This window comes from Aegilops tauschii, chromosome 5 (assembly GCF_002575655.3).
Source record: "Aegilops tauschii subsp. strangulata cultivar AL8/78 chromosome 5, Aet v6.0, whole genome shotgun sequence".
NCBI classification, from domain to species: domain Eukaryota; kingdom Viridiplantae; phylum Streptophyta; class Magnoliopsida; order Poales; family Poaceae; genus Aegilops; species Aegilops tauschii.
Genome location: NC_053039.3, coordinates 401,716,537 through 401,732,081, shown reverse-complemented (window position 1 = coordinate 401,732,081; position 15,545 = coordinate 401,716,537).

Below are 15,545 nucleotides of genomic sequence, written 5' to 3'. Positions count from 1 at the left end.
TACAACTTCAAGTGAGTGTTACTATCTTGTGCATATTCGGTTTCCCTTATTAGTCCAGGTTATAGTAATGTAATTGATGACTTATGCATGCGTGCGCAGCTTCCACTATATTCTCCTAGAGATTAAGCTTGAGCAGGGAGTAGTAACCGTCTTAGACTCGAGATGAAAAGATCCCCAGGACTATGCGGACATGACTCAAATGCTCGAGAAGTAAGTTAAATCGATCATTATCCACCATATCAGCAACTTTGTTCATTTCCTGGTATCAAGTAATTGTTTTCTTTGTCTGGCAGGGTTTGGAGAAAATTCACCAAAAAAGCTCCGGGACTGCCGAAGAAGCTGCAATTTAGACACCCGAAAGTAAGTACTATAGTAGCATGTTCCGCGAATCTCCTAGTGATTCAAGCGCTAGTTTCATCAATACCATTTAGCATGCTTGCTTATCAGTTTGATTGACCTCCATTTCTTGTAAAGTGGTTGTGGCAGAAACCCGGGAATAATTACTGTGGATACTACGTTTGCGAGTCCATCCGCTACACGACCTGTGAGCGGGGCTACTCTGACGAACAATATGAAGTGTGTAAGAAATAATATTCACAATTTAATTTTATTACCATCATTTGTGTTGAGTTTCATTTATTCATATATATATGTATTGACCCCCTTCTTCAAATTAGATCTTTCGGATGCGGGATGAACTCCTAGCACCAGATCGTATGCGAGCAATTCAAGAGGAATTGGCGGCATTCTTCCTTGACCACGTGATCGCTGAAAACGGAGAATACTATGTGGACCCTGTGTTCTTACAATTTAATTAGGAGATTATATTGTAAGAGATAATTATTGTATATATGTAGCCGGTAGTGTCGGATAGATATACGAGAACTTTTTGTTCGACCAATCCCTCGGAGAAGGAGAGGTGGTCGATATCACTTCTCTTTGTATGCATATGTTCATGACGATCTTCTGTTTCCTTCATTTGCTTACTAGCTAGCGTGTCTAGTCCTCTCCATACGTATATAGTACGTAGCGTCGACCAAGCACGGAGATAAGAGAGGACACTTCTCTCTATTAATTAGCTAGCTAACACAATATATGAAACACCTAAATTAACCCCCCAAAACACCCAACCCCCCCCCCCTTTCAAAAAAACGAAAACCCCAGCCCCTGAAATGCTGACGCGTGGATGCCTATTGGTCCCGATTAGTGCCACCAACCGGGACCAAAGGCCCTCCTGCCTGGGCTCGCCGCACTGGCCACGTGGAGGCCCATCTGTCCCGGTTCGTGTAAGAACCGGGACTAAAGGGTTAGGGCATTAGTAACAACCCTTTAGTCCCGGTTCAAAAACCGGGACAAAAGGCCCTTACCAACCGGGACAATAGGCCCTTTTTCTACTAGTGGAACGCTGTGTCGCTGGTGATCAGGAAAAAAGATGCACTTGAAAGGGTGATTTTCAGGGTGAAATATGAGCGTCTCCCTGACTGGTGTGCAGTTTGTGGATACCTCGGCCATCTGTTTAAAGAGTGTGGCGATGGAGTTCATGCCCCAAAGGCTCTAGTCTTCAAAGATCTTAGAGCTACTTGGTTCAGGGGACCAGGTAGAGGACCCGGCGAAGGAAGAGGATCTGGCGATGCCAGCGGTGCAAGAGGAGGCCGTGGTAGAGGCCGGTCGGGGTGAGGACATGGACGTGGGTTCATCGGGCAGAACTCTACAGATACTGAAGAAGAGAATCGCCAGGACATTGCGATGTATGAGGCAGATAAAAACAGGAAGAAGGGGTCAGTGGAAGTTAGCCCACCTGCCCGGGCGACCCCAGGGGCTGCCACAAACGATGCAAACTAGCTGCTTCTGTTGCCATCAACATCTAGCCCTACTAAGGTCCCTCACAGTCCACCACCAAAACAGGAACCAAAGAGGAACAAAATAGCCTTGACGAATGAGAGAAACAACTGGAAGACTCCGTCTGCACCCCAAAACTCTGATGCGCGTTTGGCGGGCCCCAAGTGGGGTCGCGCCCAGCGCAATGAGTCTTCTTTGTTGGAACTGTCGTGGGGCTGGCAAACCCGCGACAGTTCGAGAGCTTCGTGATCTCACGAGGCAGTTTGCCCCCTCTATACTATGCATCTTAGAAACCCAAATAGAGGGATCTAGAGTTGAGAATATGGCTGACAACTAAGGTTTTAGCTAGAGTTTTGCTGTAAACAGTTCTGGTAGAAGTGGAGGTCTTCGGATTTTTTGGAATGATGAAATAAATGTTGAGGTTGTTGGTTACTCAGAGTACCACATTGATGTTCTAATTGATACTCATGGAGACTCAGATCAGTGTGACGTTTTTATATGGAGAGGCCCAAGTGCCAAAGAGATAGAAAACATGGAATTTTCTTAAAAGCATAGTGGGATCCCAAACACTGCCTTGGGCTGTGCTAGGGGACTTCAATGAGGTATTGCATGGCCATGAACATGATGGAGTGGGACCCCGCAGCCAAGCTCAAATGGATGGATTCAGAGATGCGGTTGATACTTGTGCTCTAACAGATATAGGCTATGTGGGAACAAGCTGGACGTTTGAGAAAAAAGTTGCAGGAGGATCATATACTAGGGTCAGGCTGGATAGATGCTTGGTTAATCCAGCATGGGCTCTAAATTATCCATCGTCAGTCTTGGAGCACAAAACAGCGGCCAGCTCCGACCACGTACCAATCCTACTACGGATACGTGAATTGCATGCATGCAGGATGGGTCCCATGCCTTTTAAGTATGAATAAATGTGGGAGAGGGAGCAATCACTTTTTGACGTGGTCGGCGCTGGTTGGAACAGCAGGCCCGCGGCCTCGGTGGCTGAACTAGACGGAAAGCTAGGCGACTTGGCGAGTGATTTGTCTGCTTGGGATCGGAGCGAGTTTTGCAGCGTTCGGGATGAGATAAAGCGACTAAAAACGATCTGGAGAGACTGCGCGCAGTTCCAGGGAGATTGGGACCAAATCATGAGGAAATCAAAGTCTGCGACAGGCTTGTCGAACTCTTCCATCGAGAAAAGATTCTCTGGCGCCAGAGGGCGAGGCTGGATTGGCTGAAACATGGGGACACAAATACTTTCTTTTTTCACCTGAGGGCGAGTAGACGGCGGCGGAAAAATCAAATAAAATCATTGCAAACGCCGGACGGCCAAGTCACGGAAGATAGAGAAGAGATGGAGGCTCATGCTATTGCTTACTATAAGAACTTGTACACGTCTGAGGGAGTAAACAATATGGAGCAAGTGATTGATACAGTACCACGTCGCGTTACAGACGCCATGAACGAGGCCCTCAATGCACCATACAATCAAAAGGAAGTTAAGCAGGCCCTGTTCCAGATGTTTCCTATCAAGGCACCTGGCCCTGACGGTTTCCCAGCGCATTTCTTCCAATGCCATTGGGACGTGTGTGGTGCTAAAGTCTCTAGCACGGTGATCAAGATAGTGGAGGGAACGGAATCAGCCGCATGCATTAACGACACCATTCTGGTTTTGATCCCTAAGGTGAAAAATCCTACACTTCTATCGCAGTTTCGTCCCATCAGCCTGTGTAACGTTCTGTATAAGATTGCCTCCAAAGTCATCTCCAACAGACTCAAGGTGGTGTTGCCTGACATCATTTTAGAAGAACAATCCGCTTTTGTCCCCGGGAGATTGATCAATGACAATATCATCATAGCCTATGAATGCTAGCACTTCATGAAACGGAGCAAAGCTAAAAAAAACATCAATCCTGTGCGTTGAAGCTAGATATGATGAAAGCTTATGATAGGGTCGAATGGGCTTACCTACGTGCAATAATGATCAAGCTAGGCTTCACAACAAGGTGGGTGGACATAGTAATGAGCCTAGTGACGTCAGTAAAGTTCTTTGTCATGTTGAATGGACGGAAGCTTGAAGAGTTTCAGCCGTCAAGGGGGATCCGACAGGGGGACCCGATATCTCCATACTTGTTCTTGCTAGCGGAAGAGGGCCTTTCGTGCCTCCTCAAATCAAGAAGTGGGTCATCCAACCTGAGTGGGATACAAGTGGCGTCTACGGCACCACAAGTTAACCACCTCTTATTCGTTGATGACAGCCTGCTGTTTTTCAAGGAAAATAGTGTGGGAGCTACCGAGGTAAACCAGCTGTTGGAGACCTATTGTCAAGCAACAGGCCAACGCATAAATTATGCTAAATCATCTATTTTCTTCAGAAAAGGTGTTCCAGATAGTGTGCGTCGAGAAATTAAAGAGGTGCTGAATGTACCCAATGAAACGATCAATGAAAAATATCTAGGTATGCCTTCAGATATTGGTAGCTCAAAAAATGGTTCTTTTAAATTTCTAAAAGACCGTTTGTGGAGTAAAATCCAGGGCTGGATTGAGAGGACTCTGTCCACGGCTGGGAAGGAAGTTTTGGTAAAATCCGTAGCTCAGGCAATATCGGTATATTCCATGTCATGTTTCAAATTACCCAGAGGTCTGTGTGAGCATCTGAATATGTTAATCAGGAAGTTTTGGTGGGGCAGTAAGGATGGCTAGCGCAAGCCTCACTGGGTGTCCTGGAAGGCAATGACCCAAACCAAAAAGCATGGGAGGCTTAGGTTTTAAAGACTTTGAGCTTTTCAACCTGGCTATGTTAGCTAGACAAGCCTGGCGACTGTTACAATGTCCTGATTCCTTAAGTGCGCGACTGCTCAAGACTATCTACTACCCAAATACTACAATTCTGCATGCTACAGTGGGCAGCCAGCCAGATCTGGAGGGCCATCATGGAAGGAAAGGACATTTTAAAACAGGGTATCATCAACGGGTTGGTAATGGGCCGGACACTCTAATCTGGGAAGAAAATTGGCTACCAAGGGGGGAAATGATGCGGCCATATGGGTGTCGGGTGCTGAATCCACCGACACATGTCTCACAACTCATAGATTCAACCTCAGCTACGTGGAACAAGCAGCTGCTGGACGAGGTGTTTCTTCCTTTCGATGTAAAAGTAATTATGAGTATCCCTCTACGCACAATGAATACACCAGATTTGTGGAGCTAGATGTTCGAGAAAAAGGGCAACTTTTCTGTGAGGTCGGCCTACAACATGCTGGTAGCAACTAGGCAAAGAAGAGAGGCTTGGTTGGAAGGGACGGCCATGGCATCAAGGTCAAATATTGAGGAAGGATCCTGGAAAACCTTATGGAAAACGGAGGTACCGGGCAAACTGAGAATGTTCTTATGGCGTCTTGCGAAACAAGCACTCCCAACTGAGGATGTCAGGGGGCACCGACACATGGTCACCTCCAGTTCGTGCTGCTTTTGTGGCGCTCTTGACTCGTGGCGCCATTCTCTCCTCGATTGCATGGTCTCCAGGTGTACATGGGCGTTAGTCGATGAGGACTTGAGTGCGGCTTTGGTGGCCAGTTCAGAGACAAATGCCAGAAATTGGCTGTTCACCCTAATAGAATCTCTCCCGCGCGATCAGTTCGTCACAGTTGCAGTCACACTTTGGGCAATATGGTCATCAAGACGCAAGGCAATCCATGAGGGGATTTTCCAAACTCCACATGCAATACACACTTTTATCACACACTTCATTGGTGAACTGGATGTTCTGCGAGAAAGGGAGCCTAGAAGAACCGGGGTAGCTCAGACATCAATTGTAACTCGGCGACCAAAGGCGCCTCTTGAGAACTTTGTTAAAATACAAGTTGATGCTGGAGTCAGAGCCTCAAGAGGAGGATCAGCGGCAGCGGTATGTCGGGACAGAAACGAGGTTTATCTGGGGAGCTTGGCGCTGGTGATTGTTGGAGTGGCGGACCCAGCTACCTTGGAGGCGATCGCTTGCAGAGAGGCTATTTCTTTGGCTCAAGACTTAAATGTGCATCAAGCTATGATCACCTCGGATTCGAAGCAAGTCATTGGAGATATCCATGGAGGAAACCAAGGAATTTATGGTCCCATTATTAACAAAATCCAGGCTAGAGCCTCTCTTTTGAATTGCACTTTTTCTTTCAAGTGTCGTGCAACCAATATGGATGCACATAGATTAGCAAAATTTGCTATTTCTTTAGCTCCAGGGCGTCATGTTTGGCTTGGCCAGCCTCATATCCCGACCCGTATCCCACATTGTGTGATGTTTGATTAATAAAGTTGGCTTTATTCCTAAAAAAGGTGTAGATGCTGTCATGTGTAGATGACTGAAATGTTTCTCCAAAAAAAAGTTTAGATGACTGAAAGTGGCGATACATTTCTGAAAAAGGGGAGAAAAAAAGTAATACACACAACCGAAGCCGACGGTGCGTGTGAGGGTCGTGGGCTGGTCATAGCCTGCTCTGCTTTGCTTTTTGGACAGAAAAACCTCCAATCAATCGCGCGGAGCGCACCGCAGAAGCGCGCCCAAAACCCCAATCTTGCCTCACCTCGCCGGCGATGGCAGCGATGACAGCCATCCGCCGCGCGATCCTCGCCTGCCGCGCCTCAAGCCGCCTCCTCTCCCACTCCTTCGCCTCCTCCGCCGCCTCCCCGTCGCGCGCCTCTCCCACCCTCCTCGGCCACTTCTACCACCCCATGTGCCTGCAGGACCCGCCAGCTGCCGCCGCCCGCCGCCCTGGTGTTCCAGCCCCTCACCGCCTCCTCCCCACGCCTCTCCCTCGACTTCCTCCCCGACATCTTCGACTACACCCTCTACGACTCACCACCGCGGCCTGCTGCTCCTCCGCCGGAAGCCCCAGTTCAACACCCGCGGCTTCCTCGTCTGCGACCCCGTCTCGCACCGCCACGCGCTGCTGCCCCCGCCGCCCATCTCCTTCCTCAACGGCGGCGCGGTCATCGGCTGCGCGCTCCTCTCCCGCGACCGCGACGCCCCCGCAGACCCCGACGGTGGGCTCCGGGACGAGGTCCTCTGCGTCGCCCTCGATGTCGACCTCCCGCGCGCCTGGGTCGCGTCCTTCCGCGACGGCTGGTGCCGCTAGACCGCGCCGCCGCGGTCGCGCGGGGTCACCGTCGACTTCGACGCCATGAGGTTCGAGCGCATGTGCGTGCACGCCACGGGGGGCATGTACTGGCACATCCTCGGCAGCCCCTCCGCGCTCGCGCTCGACGCCGCCACCATGGAGTTCTCCTTCCTCCGGGCGCCGGAGATGATGTGGGGTGAGCTCGACGGGCTCCACAAGTACCGCATCGGCGAGATGCCCGAGGACGGACGGCTGTGCGTCGCGTCGCTGGAGGAGCAGCATTGTCGTGGAATTGTCATGGCAGATGTCCTCAAGCTAGGACTTAGTCGTGGAGCCATCGCCGCTAGGAAGCTTGAAGGGGTTAAACGGGACAAGGAACACGAGGGTTTATACTGGTTCGGCCCCTTATGGTGAAGGTAAAAGCCTACGTCCAGTTGAGGTGGTATTGATTAGAGTTTCGATGACCAGGGAGCTTAACTGCTATGCCTAGCTCTCGACAAGATCTTTCTTGCCCCTAAACCGCTGCCGGGTCGTCCCTTTATATAAAGAGGTTGACGCCCAGCAGCTCTCAGAGTCCCGGCCGGCTCATAAGAGTGTCCGGCTCGGACTCTCAACTATTCTTGCCTTACACTACAAGTTCTACCATAATGACGGTTGTAACTACGGGCCTGAAGCCATCTCCGGGTCTTAAGCCCATCTTTGGCCCACCGTCTTCAAGCTTGGCGCCGGGCTTCAGGTGATGACCCTTATGAGTAACCCGGTCCCACCGGGCGGGTGACTTTAAGGCTTATATCCTCAACATTAGGCCCCAGATTGATTTGAGCCGGCTCATGTCAATCTTCAACCCTTTCGACAGAAAATCTCCGGCTCGCAATTGTGTGAAGGCCATAACCCGGCGTGACGTCATTCTGTGGATTCCGGGTAATCCACCGTGACATCATCTTCCATTAAGTCCATTTTTTACTCCACCATATCCACAACGGATCTAATCTTTACTGCCATCCCGAAAATCGAGGCGTTTTTATAGTGAGATAACCGCGCCGCGGCCTCCTCGGTTCTCGCGCCCACTTATGAGCTTGCCCTTATAAGTAGTCCGACCCGATGAGCCTCCAGCCACCCGTCTTCCTCCTCGCGCCACTGTTCTTCCGCTCGAGCTCCGTTGCCGTCGCCACCGCGGGTCTTCTCGTCCTCACCGACTCCGACCGCTGCATCAACCTGTTGCGTCCAGAGAAAAAGGCGGCGACCTCCGCGTCTCACCAGCACCTGTAAGTCTTTGCTGCCCCATAGAATAGATCTGCAGTAGGGTTTCTTCCAGTTCTTCCCGTGTTCTTCATCGTTCTTCGCGGGTTCTCGGTAGATTTGATTTTTACCACCCTTCTTGATCTTAGACTTGTATAGAACTGCTGCGGTAGCTGTTTCACTTCCATTCCCAATGTACATAGATCCCTTTTTACTGCATAGAGGCTTCGTTCGAACCCGCGAACTTCTCCTGCGTCTGTTTTAGGTCTAGAAACTTTCCTTTTTAGCCGACCGTTTTGATCCAAATTAGTTACTGCGATGTGTGAAACCTGTTTTCACCACACTTAGTAAAAAACTGCACCTGCTGAGTCATGGCGGTTTACATTTCCGGCTTAAAGAAGCCACGCACCGTAAAACCTTCCGGCTCAAAAGAAACCACGCGCCGTAAAATTTTCTGGCTCATTTGTGACAAGGCTGTAGACAATTGAATTACTCTCAATGCCTCCAGCGGCTTTAGATAACCCGATGCACTTAGATATATGTCATTAGGCCCCTCCATAAGCCGCCACTTTAAACATTGAACTGTAAATTTCCTCCGGCTTATAATTAAACCGGACATTTCCTTTTATCATAGGCTTCCGACTTTCACCATGCCTCCCAAAGCTCCCAAAGCACCCATCACTTGCAATTGGATGAGGTCCAACGTCACCGACGAAACCTTAGTGGATTTTGTGAAGACGGGTTACCTGCCCAAGAAGGACGTCATGTCTTACCGCGCCCCTGACTCGTCAGAGGAGAGACCACAGCCAAAGGACGGGGAGGTGGTAATATTTCCGGATCACATGAGCCGGGGCTTCGCACCGCCCGGCTCAAAGTTCTTTAGAGATGTACTGAATTTCTTTGACCTGCGGCCACAAGACATAGGACCCAATTCGGTGTCGAACATATGCAACTTCCAAGTATTCTGCGAGGTCTACCTTGGAGAGGAGCCCAGCCTTCTGCGCTTTAGAGAACTGTTCTATTTGAACCGCCAGAACGAGTGCGCCAACGGGCCGAGCTTAGAACTTGGTGGAATCTCCATTCAGCGACGGAGAGACTGCCTTTTTCCTTACGTTGAGCCGCCAAGCCACCCAAAGGACTGGAACCAGACGTGGTTCTACTGCCAAGACACTTCGCCGGCTGACGAAAGCCCGCTGCCCGGCTTTCGTCCTTCGCGTCTGGAACCAACTCACCCTCTGTCCGACAAGTTATCTCAGGCGGAGCGCCAACCTCTGATCCCCACCATCAACAAAATCAAGGCTCTCCTGGGAAATGGCCTTAATGGCATTGATCTGGTCCGAGTCTGGATCTCATGGCGGGTGATCCCCTTAAGCCGCCGCCCCGGCTTAATGTGTGAGTACACGGGCTGGAAAGATCACCCCCTGAGACACAGCCGCAACGATCTTCCTGAAGACGTTGCTGAAGACATGACCAAGGCTCTCTTGAACGAGAGCTTGGCAGACTGCGGGAGGACCGACTTAAGCCCCTTCTGCAAGACCAACCCGGCCCCAGCGGTAAGCCGCTGATCTGAACATCTTATTTTCTTCTGTAGATAGCTTTCATCTGAACCTTAAGAAATCGTCATTGTATTTTTCAGGCTGATGACAAATTCTGGAAGGTCAAATATGACCATGAGGCGGCTAAGAATGCCAGGAAGGCTAAGAAAGCCGCCAAGAGAGCCGCTCCCCGCAAGAAGGGAAGCAGGCCCACTGCCTCAGAGCTGCTTCAACTGAGTGACAGCTCCGAGTCAGAGGTAACCCCTGAACCTATAAGCTCTTGTTGTATTTCTTGTTTATTTCTGTCCACCTTATCAATACTGTTCATCAACAGGATGACACCCGAGCAAGTAACCCAGTGGTTGAAGAGGTAATGACACTTTCCTCCGACTCGGAGCCCTTGCCAAGGCTGAAAGTCCGAAGGGTAACCCGGAAAGTAAGATTTTCACATCCTTTAGCTTATCAAGATCCTCAATTTCTTTTGAAGCAACAGATTCATGAGAGCCGGCGGCACACCCGGACCAACAAGGATGCTGACCTCTCCTCCGGCTTACCTGAGGCATCAAGGAAGCGCCGGACCGAGGTTATCTCCAACTTATATCCTTTTCATCCTCTGGCGGGTGTTATACGTCAACCTCTCAATTCTTCTGACTCAAATTATCAGGAAACGTCTCCTTCCTCTGGTGACTCAATGCAGTCGAATCTACCAGCTTTCAAGACCGTTCCCGGGTAATGATGATCGTCTCTTGCTGTGCTTTATCTTTACTCATACTTTTGTACTAACCTCTTGTCCTTTCAGTGCTCAAGCAAAGCTCAGTAAAAGAGCAAAGAAGAATAAGCCGGCGGAGGAGTCGGTCGTGACGGAACCGGAAGCTTCCGCTTAAGAGCCGCCAGCCGCCTCCGCTCCTGAAGCCACCGCTCCCACCGATGAGCCAGCCATGGAGACTTCCACCAACCCGGATATCTCCAGCCCGGCTCAGCCGGCCGATGACCCGGACGTGGTAATCACCCGAACGGAGTTTGTTGAGCCGGGGAGACCCACTGCGCTGGCCAAGTGCTCCGCCAAGGAAGAGTTGCTAGAGCACAGCCAGGCCAATCTGAACCTCACCAACTATACGAACTTGAGCGTCGGAGAGATCGTCTCCGGCTATGTGAGCCAGGTGCACAAAAGCCGGGATTTGGAGATCAACATGGTGAATGAGATACAGCAGAAGTCTGAGGTACCACTCTACTGCTTACTGCATAGTTATCTTTACCATACTAGCCCCAAGTCAACGACTTATGACTGAATATGTTGTAGACTTAAGTTCCGGCTTACTTCCATGAACCGGTAATTTGTAAGTAGAAACGTTCGACATGCATTAGCCCCCAAGTGCCAAGTATCTTTGCTTGGAAAGTGCTTGGGACTTTAAAATTGCATAATAATTGTTCATACTATAACCCGGAAATTGTGCAGGCTGCTTGCAAGAAGTTTGAGGCTGACATCTCCGACCTGAAGACCCGCCTGAGGACGCAGGAAACTGAGACCCGGAAGGCCAACACCAAATTCGTGTCCAGTATTGCTGCTCAAGAGAAGCTGAAAAAGGACTTTGAAGCTGAACGGAAAACTTAGGCCGAAGAGAAGGCTACTCTGGTGAGCCGGGCCGAACAGGCAGAGAAGGCTCTGACGGAGAAAACCACCGAACTCTCCGGCTTAAAGCGCCACGTGTCACAGATGGTCGCCGCAATCTTCGGTAAGTTATTCCACCGGCTTTCATCAAGTTTATAATCTTTATGTCTCGTAACTTCCATCATTGCCAGTGGCTTATCTTACTCTGTTAAATAGGTCCAAGAAGCGCCAACCTCAACCAAAGTGTGCTGACCAAGTTGAAGGCCGTGTACACTCTGGTGGAGCAACTCTACACCGGGTCACAGCGCGCCTTGGCCGTGGTGGCCCTATCCAATGAGGTGCCGACTCACCTGGCGGAAGTTCTTCGCCGGCTTGCCGTTCTTCCTCAGCGTGTCCAAGAGCTGCGACGGGCCTCTGCAAGAGCCGGAGCCATAGCTGCTCTGAGCCGGGCCAAGGTGTTCCTTCCGGAACTAGACCCGGCGGACATTGCCCTTGGCTACCCCAGCTTGAAGGAAGACGACACCCCCTTCGACCAAAAGGACTTTGCAGCCTGCGTGAAGATCGTGCGCCCGGTGGCCACCCTGATTGGAAATGACACGGATCTGACCAAGTACCAGCCGGGTTACGATGCAGAGAATCAGAGGATCCCCACTCCGCAATATGAAGCCATCAGCTTAGTCCCGCCGACTCGTCAGCACACCTTTGCCCCGGAAATTGACCCGGCCGGGTTAATTGACGAGGAAGCTCAATTTGAAGCTCTGAGCGGCATTGACTGGAAATCGTCAACCTTCCAGGTCTTGGGAACAGCCGGAAGAGCGGAGAGGGATGAGCCGGAAGCGTCGACCCAGCAAGCATCTTAACTTTGTAGGCGGCTTATTTAAACAATGCTTCACCCTTTTGGACTCGATGAGTCTTGTAATAGACTAGGACCAACACTTTAACTTTGCCGTGCCATCGTGCACGTGTTGAATGCTGAATTCCATTGAAGTTGCTTCCTTATATTTCTCCGGGTGATAACTTGATCATTCATTTTCCTTAAGCTCAAATAGTTGCCTTTAACTATCCTGCATAGAAAAACAAATCACAAGTCTCTAGGCGGCTTACCGCACTGAGAATCGTAGTCTCGTACATATAACCCGGAATAAAGAGCTAAGTCATGAAAGATTGATCCTCAATCATATCCTTGATATAACCGTAATAACACACTTACCGGCCTTCAAGTACACTTCCGGTTTATATAACCCGGAATAGCAAGGTTGGTACCTCAATTCCGGTTTACCAGTCTTGATAACGCCGATTGTGTTCGACTAGCACTGTGAATCAAAGTTAAGCCGGCAAAGTGAGACCCGCCGTGCACACTATTGAAATAATCAGAAGAACTCTTGTAAATCAGAAAAGCTTAGGGGCTTCCGGTTCGAATACGACCAGAGACCCGTCCCAAAGGGGTTATGCTAAGATTCGAATGCGATCATATAGCCCCCAGTGGGTGTGGCGATGCCAATCAAGAGGGTACCGACAGCTATGTTCTCTTTGGTTCGAATACGACCCATGTTTGAACAGGAAGCCCCCAAATGACTTTAGGAGTTGTTTAACGACGCTGATTCGAATACGATCCACGTCGGTTCCCAAAATGGTTAAACTATGATTCAAATATGATCAAAGAAAACTCCCCAATGAGCTCGGCACTTTGCCAATCAAAATGGGTATCGACAGCTATGTTCTCTTTGGTTCGAATACGACCTATGTTTGAACAGGAAGCCCCCAAGTGATTATATTGCGTACGGCTAGATTCGAATACAATCATAAGCCCGATCCTCCTTCAAGTTATCATGTGATCTTGCAATGAAAACAACACGTTCACCTTTGGAGGAGAAAAAAGGACAGAGGTCCTGCTTTATTGCTTATCATAATATAGACATGGCTTAGAGAAATATGTACATTATGAGAGCCGGTGGCTTAAGTGTAATAAGGTCGAAGCTGAGCTATGTTCCACGGCCGACGGGTCTCTTCCTCCGACTTACGTGAATCTTTGTGCTCCCGAATGTCAATGAGGTAATATGACCCGTTGTGCAAATTCTTGCTGACCACAAAGGGCCCTTCCCAAGGCGGGGATAGCTTGTGCGCATCCGTTTGATCTTGGATGAGCCGGAGCACCAGATCGCCTTCCTGGAAGACCCGGGATTTTAACCCGGCGACTGTGATAACGGCGCAGGTCTTGTTGGTAAATCGCTGAGCGAGCTGCTGCCACATCACGCTGTTCGTCCAACAAGTCAAGAGCATCTTGGCGCGCCTGTTCATTATCCGCCTCAACATAAGCCGCCACTCGAGGCGAGTCATGACGGATATCACTGGGGAGGACTGCTTCCGCTCCATAAACCATGAAGAAAGGCGTGAAACTTGTAGACCTGTTAGGAGTAGTGTTGATGCTCCACAACACGGAGGGTAACTCCTCCACCCAACAACCCGGCGTCCGTTGTAAAGGGACCAAAAGCCGGGGCTTGATGCCCTTCAGAATCTCCTGATTAGCCCTCTCAGCCTGACCATTGGATTGAGGGTGAGCCACTGATGAAACATCAAGTCGAATATGCTCTCGTTGACAAAACTCCTCCATGGCGCCTTTGGATAGATTGGTACCATTGTCAGTTATAATGATGTGTGGAAAACCAAAGCGAAAGATCACCCTTTTCATGAACTGAACCGCCGTGGCTGCGTCACACTTGCTAACTGGCTCTGCCTCAACCCACTTTGTGAATTTGTCAACTGCCACCAAGAGGTGGGTCTTCTTATCCTTGGACCTTTTAAAAGGCCCAACCATATCAAGCCCCCAGACCGCAAAGGGCCAAGTAATTGGGATCATCCTCAGCTCCTGAGCCGGCACATGAGCCCGTCGCGAGAACCTTTGGCAACCATCACATTTACTGACCAAGTCCTCCGCATCAGCATGAGCCGTCAGCCAATAAAAACCATGACGAAAAGCCTTGGCCACAAGGGATTTTGAGCCGGCATGATGGCCACAATCCCCTTCATGAATCTCACGCAAGATCTCCTGACCTTCCTCAGGGGAGACACAACGCTGGAACGCTCCCGTAACACTGCGGCGATGCAGCTCGCCATTGATAACAACCATTGACTTAGACCGCCGGGTTATTTGTCTGGCCAAAGTTTCATCCTCAGGTAAATCTCCCCGGGTCATGTAAGCCAGATAGGGCACTGTCCAGTCCGGGATGATGTGGAGAGCCGCCACCAGCCGTGCCTCCGGGTCAGGGACAACCAAGTCTTCCTCTGTAGGAAACTTAACAGAAGGGTTATGCAGGACGTCCAGGAAAATATTGGGCGGCACCGGTTTTCGCTGAGAGCCCAGCCGACTTAAAGCATCAGCCGCCTCGTTCTTCCTGCGATCGATGTGCTCTACCTGATAACCCTGAAAGTGCCCAGCAATGGCATCAACTTCTCGGCGATAAGCCACCATGAGAGGGTCCTTGGAGTCCCACTTTCCTGATACTTGTTGAGCCACCAAATCCGAGTCGCCGAAACACCTTACCCGGCTCAAGCTCATCTCCTTAGCCATCCGAAGACCGTGGAGCAAGGCCTCGTACTCAGCCGCATTGTTAGTGCAAGGAAACATCAACTGCAGCACATAATGGAACTTGTCACCCTTAGGGGAACCCAACACGACTCCAGCCCCCGAGCCCTCCAATTGCCTGGACCCATCGAAGTGAATAGTCCAATATGTGTTATCCGGCTTTTGTTCGGGCACTTGTAACTCTGTCCAATCGTTGATGAAATCCACCAAGGCTTGAGATTTAACAGCAGTGCGTGGGACGTATTTCAGACCATGAGGTCCGAGCTCTATAGCCCACTTAGCCACTCTCCCCGTGGCCTCTCTGTTTTGAATGATATCTCCAAGGGGGGCAGAACTGACCACAGTGATGGGGTGACCCTGGAAATAATGCTTAAGCTTCTGGCTTGCCATGAACACACCATAAACAAGCTTCTACCAATGTGGATACCGCTGTTTGGACTCGATGAGCACTTTGCTGATGTAATAAACCGGCCGCTGAACCGGATGCTCCTTACCCTCTTCCTTGCGCTCCACCACCACAGCCACACTGACGGCTCGTGTGTTAGCAGCCACGTACAGCAATAAAGGCTCCTTGTCAACCGGAGCAGCAATGACTGGGGGCTCTGCCAGCTGCCTCTTCAAATCCTCAAAAGCAG